This window comes from Cydia fagiglandana, chromosome 12, assembly GCF_963556715.1.
Source record: "Cydia fagiglandana chromosome 12, ilCydFagi1.1, whole genome shotgun sequence".
In the NCBI taxonomy this organism is placed as follows: Eukaryota; Metazoa; Arthropoda; class Insecta; order Lepidoptera; family Tortricidae; genus Cydia; species Cydia fagiglandana.
The window spans coordinates 2,001,839-2,012,946 of record NC_085943.1 but is presented as its reverse complement, the minus strand read 5'-3'; positions in this window follow the sequence as shown (position 1 = coordinate 2,012,946).

Sequence of the window (11,108 nt, the reverse complement as noted above, 5' to 3'; positions counted from 1 at the left end):
GTCAAACTTCTATGAAAATATGACATACAAATAACACTCGCACTGCGTGGGCTATCAAAATCGCTGCAGACTTTTCTTGGTCTATCTCTATGTGAACGCTTCGTAATATCTGGAGAATCATTTTATCAAAAGCGAATAGAAGTAAAATTCTGCTCCAAACACGTATGCCCTAACAGCCATTTAAAAGCAGTTGGAATTTGAAACTTATTGCACCAAAATAAGGTTTATAATTGAATGATCTTTCCAATGGCTGTTACGACTTATGCATTGTTGGAGTGGATCAACTTCTGAACTCTAGTCTAAACGAGTTGAGTAGTTCCTCGGAGTAGTTCCGTTAACAGGAAAAGCGTGCGATCGCTTCTCCATACAAACTTAGGTAACTAAGTAGTTTCGATTTTTCTCTCTGGGTATTGACATCACATTACGAAAATAGTTATATACCTACTATACAAGTGCCGAAAAGAGGAAATTCGAAACGAGTGGCGAATTACCTATTCGCACGTGTATCGTACAACGCTTTACAGTACATATGACATATATGGCCCTTTAAACTTTTGACTTACGCACGGAATAGTACATTTCGATGCTAGTGCGGAAGGTATGTCATTACTTCACGAGTACCGACATATCAAGACTCGGGACGAGTGAAGAATGACATTTCCGCACGTGTATCGAACGACGTTTTTTAATACAGTTGCGAAAAAATAAGAAAAACATTGTTAATCGTACACTAAACAAAAGTGGTAACAGTGACAGCTCGGTTAGACGTCGTCTTTAAGTATATTATATCTATGGGCGTTTGACAGCTATTCCGTTCCATTCAGTCAACTTATTAAGATAGGAATTTTCAATATTGAATATTAAAAAATAAACGTGTTATAATGATGAAGAGGTAAGTAATTAAATATGAAATATGTAATATTTTTCGTATTCTTACATTAACGGTAGGTTTTTATGCTGATTACGACGTTTAAAGGAAACTAATATTAACACTCATCAATAAGTAGTCGTGAATTGGAACAAGTATAAATTTAAAAAAATTGGAAAAGTAAAAAGCACTAGTTCGAGATAACCAACTTTCCGCACGCTAAACAGCTACGTAAAGTAGCACTTTTTGAGCAACTGTATTAAAAATATTTTTTCCCATCACCCATTCGTAAAAGGGCTTATTCTCCTGCTAGGAGGGATCAAAGTAACACTTTTCTATTCTAGGACACTATTTTCGTGTTCGTTTTACTTGCTACTTGCTATTTTTATTACTTCGCTCGGAATTCTATTATAGAATTCTTCGCTTCGTTCAGGATTTAAAGTACTTACGCCCACGCCGTAAATATGTAATTATGTTCCCCTGTGACATAATCTCCTAAAAATAAACTGTTAAATGGTGGTGTTAAATAAATTTTTTCTCTCTCTCTTAAAATTCAAGGACGCTTCTAAACCTATAATAAATAATTTTTAAGAAAAAAAAACCGACTTCTATGGGGCCCGGTGAAAGATTATGGTAGATGGTGCACTATGTAGAAAAGGAGGTAAAACCAGTACCTACTTTCTAGTAGCATTTCGTTTCCGTAAGGGTCGTAGTTATCTAGCCTAACCTAACCCACTTCTCTGATAGCAGTTCGGTTCTGTGAGGATCGCAGTTCGAACCTAATCAAATCCACTTTTCTAGTAGCATTTCGTTTCTGTAAGACTCGCAGTTCTAACCAAACCTAACCCACTTTTGTTCGGTTCTGTGAGGATCGCAGTTCAAACCTAACCTAACTCACTTAACGGCGCATGCGGTGCGGTGTACGGGAGTTTGAGCGGGAGGGGTTTGGCATCATCATACCCACATTTTATGGTAGGTAATCATAGTGGTTTATTTAGTTTATGTATCATAGTGGTTTTCCGGGTCAAGGTCCGGGTCTCTGAGTCAGAGTCCGGGTCCGAGTCCCGGTCCAAGTCCGGGTCCGGGTCCGAGTCCGGGTCCGAGTCCGGGTCCGAGTCCGGGTCCGAGTCCGGGTCCGGCTCCGAGTCCGGGTCCGAGTCCGGGTCCGGGTCCGAGTCCGAGTCCGAGTCCGGGTCCGAACCGGATCCGGGTATGAGTCCGGGTCCCAGTCCAAGTCAAAATCGAAATTCGAAATCACCAAACATGTACTATGCGTCGTTGAAGAGTTCTGTTCTGATCATCATCAGCAGTTCCACTTCATCAAATGCGACAGTTTTTAATGTAAATGCTTGATTTTATGATGAAAATACAAAAAATTCTATACGTATGCCTTTAAGATTTGAGGAGTTCCCTCGATTCCTTATGGATCCCATCATCAGAACTCGAGCTTGACAGAAATGTAGCTTAAAAACTAAACTTGCTTAACAAACATAACGAAGAGGACAAATCGCCAAACGTGAACTATGCGTCGTTGAAGAGTTCCGTTCTGATCATCATCAGCAGTTCCACTTCATCAAATGCGACAGTTTTTAACGAAAATGCTTGATTTTCTGATGAAAATACAAAAATCTCTATACGCATGCCTTTAAAATTTGAGGAGTTCCCTCGATTTCTCATGGATCCCATCATCAGAACTCAAGCTTGATAAAATTGTGGCTTAAAAACTTAACTTGCTTAACAAACATAACGACGAGGACAAATCGCCAAAGGTGAACTATGCGTCGTTGAAGAGTTCCGTTCTGATCATCATCAGCAGTTCCACTTCATCAAATGTCACGTTTTTGAATGTATATGCTTAATTTGTTGATAAAAACACAAAAATCACCATATGTATGCCTTTAAGATTTGAGGAGTTCCGTCGATTCCTCATGGATTCCATCATCAGAACTGGATTTTGACAAAAACGGGACCAATCTGTATGCATATACATACAATCAAAAAAATAATTTTCAAAATCGGTCCAGTAATGACGGAGATATGGAGTAACAAACATAAAAAATAAAATAAAAAATAAAAAAAATAAAAAAAATAAAAATAAAAAACATACAACCGAATTGATAACCTCCTCCTTTGGGATTTGGAAGTCGGTTAAAAAACATAGCTGTGGATAACATACTTACATGAAATTGTGTGAAAATATTTAGGTACTACTAGGTACAATAACCAAACCCAGAGCTAAGGAGACCCCAGAGAAACCCCAAACGAGAGAGACCCAGAACCCAGAACCCACCCAGACCCAGACCCAAAGAGAGAACCCAGAGAGGAAAATAGGGACTACATTTGTATAGCGAAGCGGTTGCCCACTTCCCTCTTGAGTGGTTCTGTTAACCGGTATTGGAAAACGCAAGAAAGTCGGAAGAACTCGCAGCACTTTGCGAAACTAGACGCGAGTGTCCAATTTGAGAACTTTAAACTTACTTAAAATCTACTGGGCGTGCGCAAAGCACGCGAGGTTTTTTCGGATACTTTTTGACTCCTCCTCCTTAGTGATATTTGGTGAGGTTCTTGATTACCACTCCCCCACATAACCTCATGTGTAGGTATTTTTTGAAATTATTTACCTAATTTTAAGATAAATGTGTCGCTTAACTTCAAACTCGGGTAAATCCATTGGACCCTCTCAGCAAATATCTACCCTATTACTTTTTCTTAATACCAAAATCGCATAATCTGACAGATGGATTTACCCGAGTTTGAAGTAACGAGTAAGCGACTCAAGTATAATCGTATATGTGGTGTTCATCAATAAATAAGCAGATGTGCTGGCAACACTTAGTCCTCATGACGGCGGCGGCTGTTGCAGGCGCGCTGTGTGGACCGAATAATGAATTGTTTTATAAACCTACAAACAATAGAATTACAAATAAGAGTAACCAAGATTGATGATGTTAAGGAACATCACAGTATATATAGTAAATCTTGTTTATTTTACTAATTTCGTAAAAGTTCTATCCATGCATGTGGTAGATATTTTTTGATAGTTTCGTTCACAGTAGAAAAATACACGTGACGTCTCCTTATACCCCCTTCACCAACGTGGATCTGTCGTGTATATCTAGCCAAGCGGTTAAGACGAAACAGGAGCTGAGTTTTAAATATTTTAGGTAAATATACCCGTCTCGCTAACGGAAGCGGCACCTAAAAGTAGTGCGATAAGGACAAGGCGAAAAATCCTGCGTAAAAATCTCAAAAGTCGAGGTTTCGTACTCCTCTGTTTCCTCCTCCAAAATTTAACCAATCGTAACCAAATTTGGAAATCTAAATGATTATGAAATTATCTGTGTCGGACCGTTTTGCTTTTTTGGCTAATTGATATCAGTTTTGAATGCCACGCCTCTCATTACGGCATTGTCAATTAGGCCATTTTGGCCATTTTTGATGGGCTCTAGCGCCTTAAAAAACAAAAATATCAAAAAAAGCAAAACGGTCCGACACAGATATTGACAATATTAATCTGTGTTGAAAAAATCATTGCTCTAGCTTCAAAAACCACGGAGGAAAACGAGGAGTACGTTTGTATGGAGAAATGACCACTCCTGTTGGCTCTTAAGCTCTGGTTGCCTCCAATAGCGGCAGTCTTGATACAAAATACTTACTAATCCATCCATACCTATTTAGCCGCATTATTTTGTATAGAAACGGCCGCTGTATGATGGTACCGCTATCCTAGAAGTCAGACCAAGAATAATCTGCAGTGGATTTGATAGCCCACGCAGTGAAAGTGATATTTTAAACGTCAAACTTCTATGAAATTTGATTGATTTGATTTGATTGATTGACACTCGCACTGCGTGGGCTATCAAATCCGCTGCAGACTTTGGTCCGATTCTAGTAAAACAGAGCTTTAGGTTTTTAATTTGAACTATTTACTCGTGGCAACTATTTGACATAGAACCACTATTGAATGGATTGTATTTCACACCCTTTATTGTGAAAGCAATTTCCACAGCTCTGGGAAGCGATAGCACCAATAAAACGTTTTGCACCCTTGGGAGCGAACACGAGGCCAAATATAAACACAACGGTAAATTGACTACGAAGTACGTAGATGTAGATACGTTGCGCGTTGCTCAAATGCTAAGTATTTAATTTTAAATATATTAAAAACGAAAATTTTAAATATACGAAAAACGCTCTACATGTTGCACTCCGTACCGGGGAGTGTCATCAGGAGGGGCGTTTTTCGACTTAAAATACGTGAGTGACCTGTTTTTAATATATTTAATATGTCTGTCTCTCACGGAAGTTTTGTTATTTTAATTTTAACTACCTACAGTAGAAGAAACACAAACAGCAACATATTTCGTACAGTATAAGTTTTTAAAAAACTTATTGGTACGAGCTGGGCCTCATACCGCTAGGCTATCTAGACCAGCTTTTAATATAATGTCCTCACAAAAGTTATAGTAAAGTTTTTAACATTATTAAATAAGAGAATATACCTACTATTTAAGAAAAAATCGCGGCTGAGCGAAGAAAAAGGGCTAAGTAGCCGTATCGGACAAGAAATAGTTTTACCCCTTTTGGCGTGGAAACCCTCGGCCCATGGGGTCCCGGTGCCCTGAAATTCTTCGGAGCGTTATAAAAGAGGCTGGTGAATGTGACTGGAGACCGTATGGCTGGCAGCTTCGGCGCACAGCGCATAGCATTGCAATTCAGCGGGGTAATGCTGCCAGCATCTACGGCACCTTGCCGAGGGGTGATTTTTTTTATTGTAGTTTAAGTTTAGAGATGGTTTATTTTTATTAAATTAGGATACTTTGTATATTTAGTTTATAAGTTTTTATATAATATTTATATTTATTTGTAACTTTGATTATCATTATTATAGGAGGATTTGTGTATTAACACAAATATCTTCTCGCTTCTCATTCATGATGATGAGAAGTGTGAAGCCGTACACATACCCGGCTAGAAGAGCATTCCAGGCTTGAGTTATTATTTATTATACTGCCTTATCTTGCTCATTTATATCAAACTTGGCTGGAAATACCCGCCTTCGCCAATTGATAAGGATTCGAAGAAATACCGCATCACAAACTTAAAGCAAAGACATATATTTTAACTTCTTATAAGATGAATAAAGTCTAAGAAAAAAACGTGCCTCGGAAATCAAGAAAAAGTCATTCTCGGATAGATGGCGCACACACCTTTAGCCTATCTCCGGCTAGATGGCGTGACGACACCGTTTCATATTTAACAATTTTAACACGTAGATATCAGGGAATGAACATGGGCAAAAATAATATAAAAATAATAAAATCATTTATCCATATATACACATTTTTTGATAATTATATACGTGTTTATTTTGAGTTATAGTCGTGTGTCGATAGATGGCAGTAATTTTACGGTGACTACAAAATTTACTATGACAGGACCCCTCTATACTTAATTCTCTTTGCTTAAAGTAAACGTCCTTTGCCCTGACAGTTCCGAATTCGGAAACTTCTCGAACGATTTGAATCATGTGATAAATCTGTTACTGAAAACGAAATGATGTATGTCCTTGTGGATATCTAAGCTATTTTAGATCATAAGGATATTAGCTATAAGAGCGATTTTCGAAAATTAGACTCACTCAAATAGAAGTAGGTACAACATGGTTGAACTTAAATCAATTACGTAGAAATTTCGAATGGAGTTTTCTTTAATTTCCTGACAAACGCGATATAGGGTTGCCGGCTGGTAGGTAGGGTACCCAAAAACAATAATTTATTTTTCACCACACAAGCTCGGAAAGGCTTACTTTGCACTTCAAAAACGGATCTTAGCAAAGTTGCACTTTGCTATCAGTAATTCACATGTGATGTGAGGCAAAGTAATCAAATTTTGAGTTTTCTTATGTTTGCTGGTAGAATTGACGTTTAAATGATGATTTTGGATAATAAATATTTAATAACATTCAACTGAATTTGATTTGGTTTTATTTTGTTCGATATTTTACATTTAATATTTGCTTCAGGTTGGTGTGGTGAAAAACTTTGTGTTTCACTCGGGGGCAAATTTTGTTTAGCCCTCGTGCTTTGAAACCCCCGCAACGCTCAAGATTCCATTTTTCAATTTTTGAATGATAGTGTCGGGGCCGTAAAATACGGCCCCGACACTATCATGGATACTGACATTACTTTGACGGAATGACGTTTTTAGTGATAGTGTAGGGAGTGTCATGAAGGAATGACGGCAAGTAATGAAGTTTATTTTAATAATTTCCGTCAGTATTGGAGTTATGTCAAAGTAATGATACTAGAAATGACATTATACTGACAGTGAATTGGTTAGAATGATGGAATGAGAAATGACAGAAAGAATGATGGACGATAATGAAGTTATTAAACATTTTTAATATTTTTGAAGAAATGTCAAAATAATGACATTATACTGATAGTGAGTGGAGCGCATCACTCTAATCCCTCATTCCGTCATTTAAAGTACTTTAGAAGAAGGTTTTATACTAACAAGAGTCATTACTGGCATTTAAATCAATAAGTGAAGTATACCTACTCTATTATCATTGCTCTAAAGTTTATTTTCACTTGACTCTTAAGAAAAAAGGAAAACATGCAGAATACGATGCACAAAGAAAATCTCTGTCCCTTTCTAAAAGTTTCCATACATGAAATAAAAATTAAAAACCTTTTATTTTATGTTGTTTACAACAATTTAATTATATTTTTACCGGGAAACCCGAAAATCTAAATTTAGTTATCTGCCTCTTTATCGTTCGAATATGCAAAAGTGAGGATGATGATGATGAAAAGTGATAGAGAGGTTAGAAAACGAAATTTCGTGTTTCGCGGTAGACCCCCAGATTGTGATGGATTGTGGTAGTGGCGCCCCCTACGCAGAGTTTCGAGTAATATTCCCTATTCAGGGAAATAGAATAATATTACGCAATACTCTGTGTAGGGGGCGCCTCTAGCACATACTGAGGGCTTACCGCGTAATTTCGTTTTCTGCCTCTTTAACACTCTTGCGTATTCGAGCGTTAGAGACTGATAACGAAATTTCGATTTTCGCATTTCGAAGTAGACCCTCTGAATTTGCTAGTGGACCCTACGCCGACTTTTGCGTAATATTCCCTTTTGCGTTTTATTTCGTGCATGGAGTTCAATATATTTTTTAAAATATGGTCAACATCCCTATTTTGTATATTCTGTATATGGCCTTATATAATAACATGTTGTAAGTATGCATCTATCCCATAAGTAAACTCTCTGGTTTATGGCATTATTTATATACGCGTTACTGGCCTGAATTAGCTATGAATAGTTTTGATCTTCTCGTTTTGGTCTTTATCTTTCATTTTGACTTATGTATTTGTAAGAAGCAGGGGGGGGGGACACTCGGAACATAGTTAACGTCAGTAAAGATGGCGGATGATGGCGTCAATTTAGAAAGAAAGAAAAATTGCGTAAAGCAGACTTCCGATTATGCAAACTACGTCATTAGATGTGTCACTATAAAATTGATACAATTTTAAGGCATGAATACAACATTGAGAAGGTTACATACCTAGTTTGTCAAGACCTTTCTTTATTTATAATGTTGGTTACTTAGCAACTGTTGTTTACTTGTCAGACCAAAATAAATGTCGTAAACAAATTATATAAGATAATTATTCTCTATTAATTTTAAAGTGTAACCGAGTAAAAATGGAGCAAGCATTAAATACGAAAATAGGGAAATTAGCCTCCCAATATTACAACACCTGGAGGTTTAAAATGTTTAATAGTGCTCAAGAAAATGCCGGGACGTTTAGATATTCTCGAACGAAAAATGAAAAATTCCATCGTTAGCGCTCACTGCAAATAGCGATGAAAAGGACCTGTGTATAAGTTCGAAACTATAATAGTGCAATTTTAATTTTGGTCACGACAAACATGTTCTATGACATTCTGCAAAAAATCGTGCGTCTTGATTCCGCTAAAGACTCGTCGTGGGAGGAACTGGAGCGCATATTATGGAGGTACCTGCTTAGACAATGGATATAGAGTCAGAAGCTGCAAGCGGTAGATTCCTGCTATTAATAGGTACTATCTGTATATACCAAATTGAAGGCAATAAAATACTTTACTATTACTTACTATTATGTTTCTGTTATATTCATTCCACTCTTTAAAACCTTTTCTACATAATATTAGGTCTACTTGGGCGGTTTACAAGTACAATTTTTGTTTGACTTCTTGTAAACAATTACAGTTATTTGTTACAAGAAACCAATCAAAAAATGGACTTTTAAACCGACCAAGTAGACCTAATACTATGTGGGACGAAAGTACACGTATGGATGCATATGTAGTTGTACACGCAAACATACATACTTAGTTTCGGGGGAGAATCAGAGATGGCGCTTTCAAATGAGTTTCCATAAAATGCTTCAAGAGGGCTCTCTTTACCTATTATACTTACTTTACTCTTTGGTAAGAAGGATAAAACATATTAACTAAATCAGGCCTGTAAAGCTTAAAAAGTTTTATGACTAATTGAGAATGAATAGTTAGTGTTTATGGTTGAATGTTCCATATAAGACTATCCCGTTCGAACTTGCTTTATGACGGACTCTTTTTTATACCTCTTTACTTCGAACCTCCACAGATATTGTTTTTACTAAACGTCAGGTCAACCGCAGAAACCCCGACTAGTTTTAATCAGCAAAATCCTAACCACTTTTTTAATAATTAATATAATTATGTACAAGTATTAGTATTTCGGATACCCCAAAAACCTGTGTCTTAAAGTGGGCTATAATGGTTTGTACAAAATAAAACGAAAGAACATGTACATCAAATTACAATGAAACAACACAATAAATTGAATATAAACCAATCCAGTACTTACGGTGCACGGAAATCTCAACGCTACGACTAGGTACACATATTTCGTCGGCTAGAAGACTGGCGTCAACTAACAAACAAGTTGTTGTGTTGCTGTTTGCGAGCGAGAAAATTCGAATATTGGCGAGAACTTTTAAATTTTAGCAGTGTTTTAAGCTGTTATTTTATATTTTAGCGCTTTGATTCACTTTACCGGATCCTAGACCGGATCCGGTGAATTTTGCCGGATCCGGTATCTTGAAAAATGTGCCGGATCCGGCCGGATTACCGGATCCGCCGGACCGGATTGCAATACCTACCTTTACCTTACCTTTACCGTACCTTTTTTCTTAACCAAATATGTATACATTCTTACATAACAGAAGAATCCAGTAGGTACAGTCAGCGTCGTATAGTAGGTAGCATCCAAAGTATTCAAATAGTTCGGTACACCATATAATAGGTATGTATGGCGTACCGAACTATTTGAATAGGTACTTTGGATGCTACCTACTATATGATGCTGATTGTACTTTAAGAATAGTTTGATTCCCGGTTCGTGGTAAGAATAAAAAAAATATTTGGGTACATTTTTAACTACCAATCTTTCACACAGTTGCGCCATAACTGCACGCACGAAAAGGTTGAAACAAATAAATATTCTTTTTAATTAACTATTTCTTTTTCTGCATTTTTCTGGCTCATCGGGCATAGAGTTGCCACAGTACATAGTATAATTACGACAGGTTAGAAATATTTGAATCGATGATTGAATAATGTCTTGGTTTTGTGTTCTTCAAAACGTACACTACAACATAACTAAGAACGGTTAGGAAAATAATAACTTAAAATTCCCCGTGAAAGGTAATGATGAAAACACTGATAGAAATACTGATAAGTGTGTGGGGAGTAGTGGGGAGATTTAGGAATGTCATGACCTGACTGGACCAAACGCTGGAGCGTGATGAAATTTTATGTCATTGCTAATGATAGTGTCGGGGCCGTATTTCGATTGCTCGGGTATCAATATTAGCACGAGCGGTTAAACAACAACTTTGCCCCCTTGTAAAACAAATAACTATTTAAAAAGAGGCAATATTGATACGATTTTCTCTGCTATAAAAGTAAACCAATCGTGAAACGGCAACTACAGAAATTATGTCAATACAATGAATAACTAGTTTCTCAAACAATATTTTCATCAGTTTTGTAATAGCTGAGATAAATCAAGATACCTGCCGCTTGGGTTGCCATATGGAAGAATAAAATGTCCTGATAAAAATCCGGACATCACCCTAAAAATCCGGACATTTCTTGTAGCAGAGATTTGGCGTAACTTGAACGTCGCCCCGGGAACGCGCTGC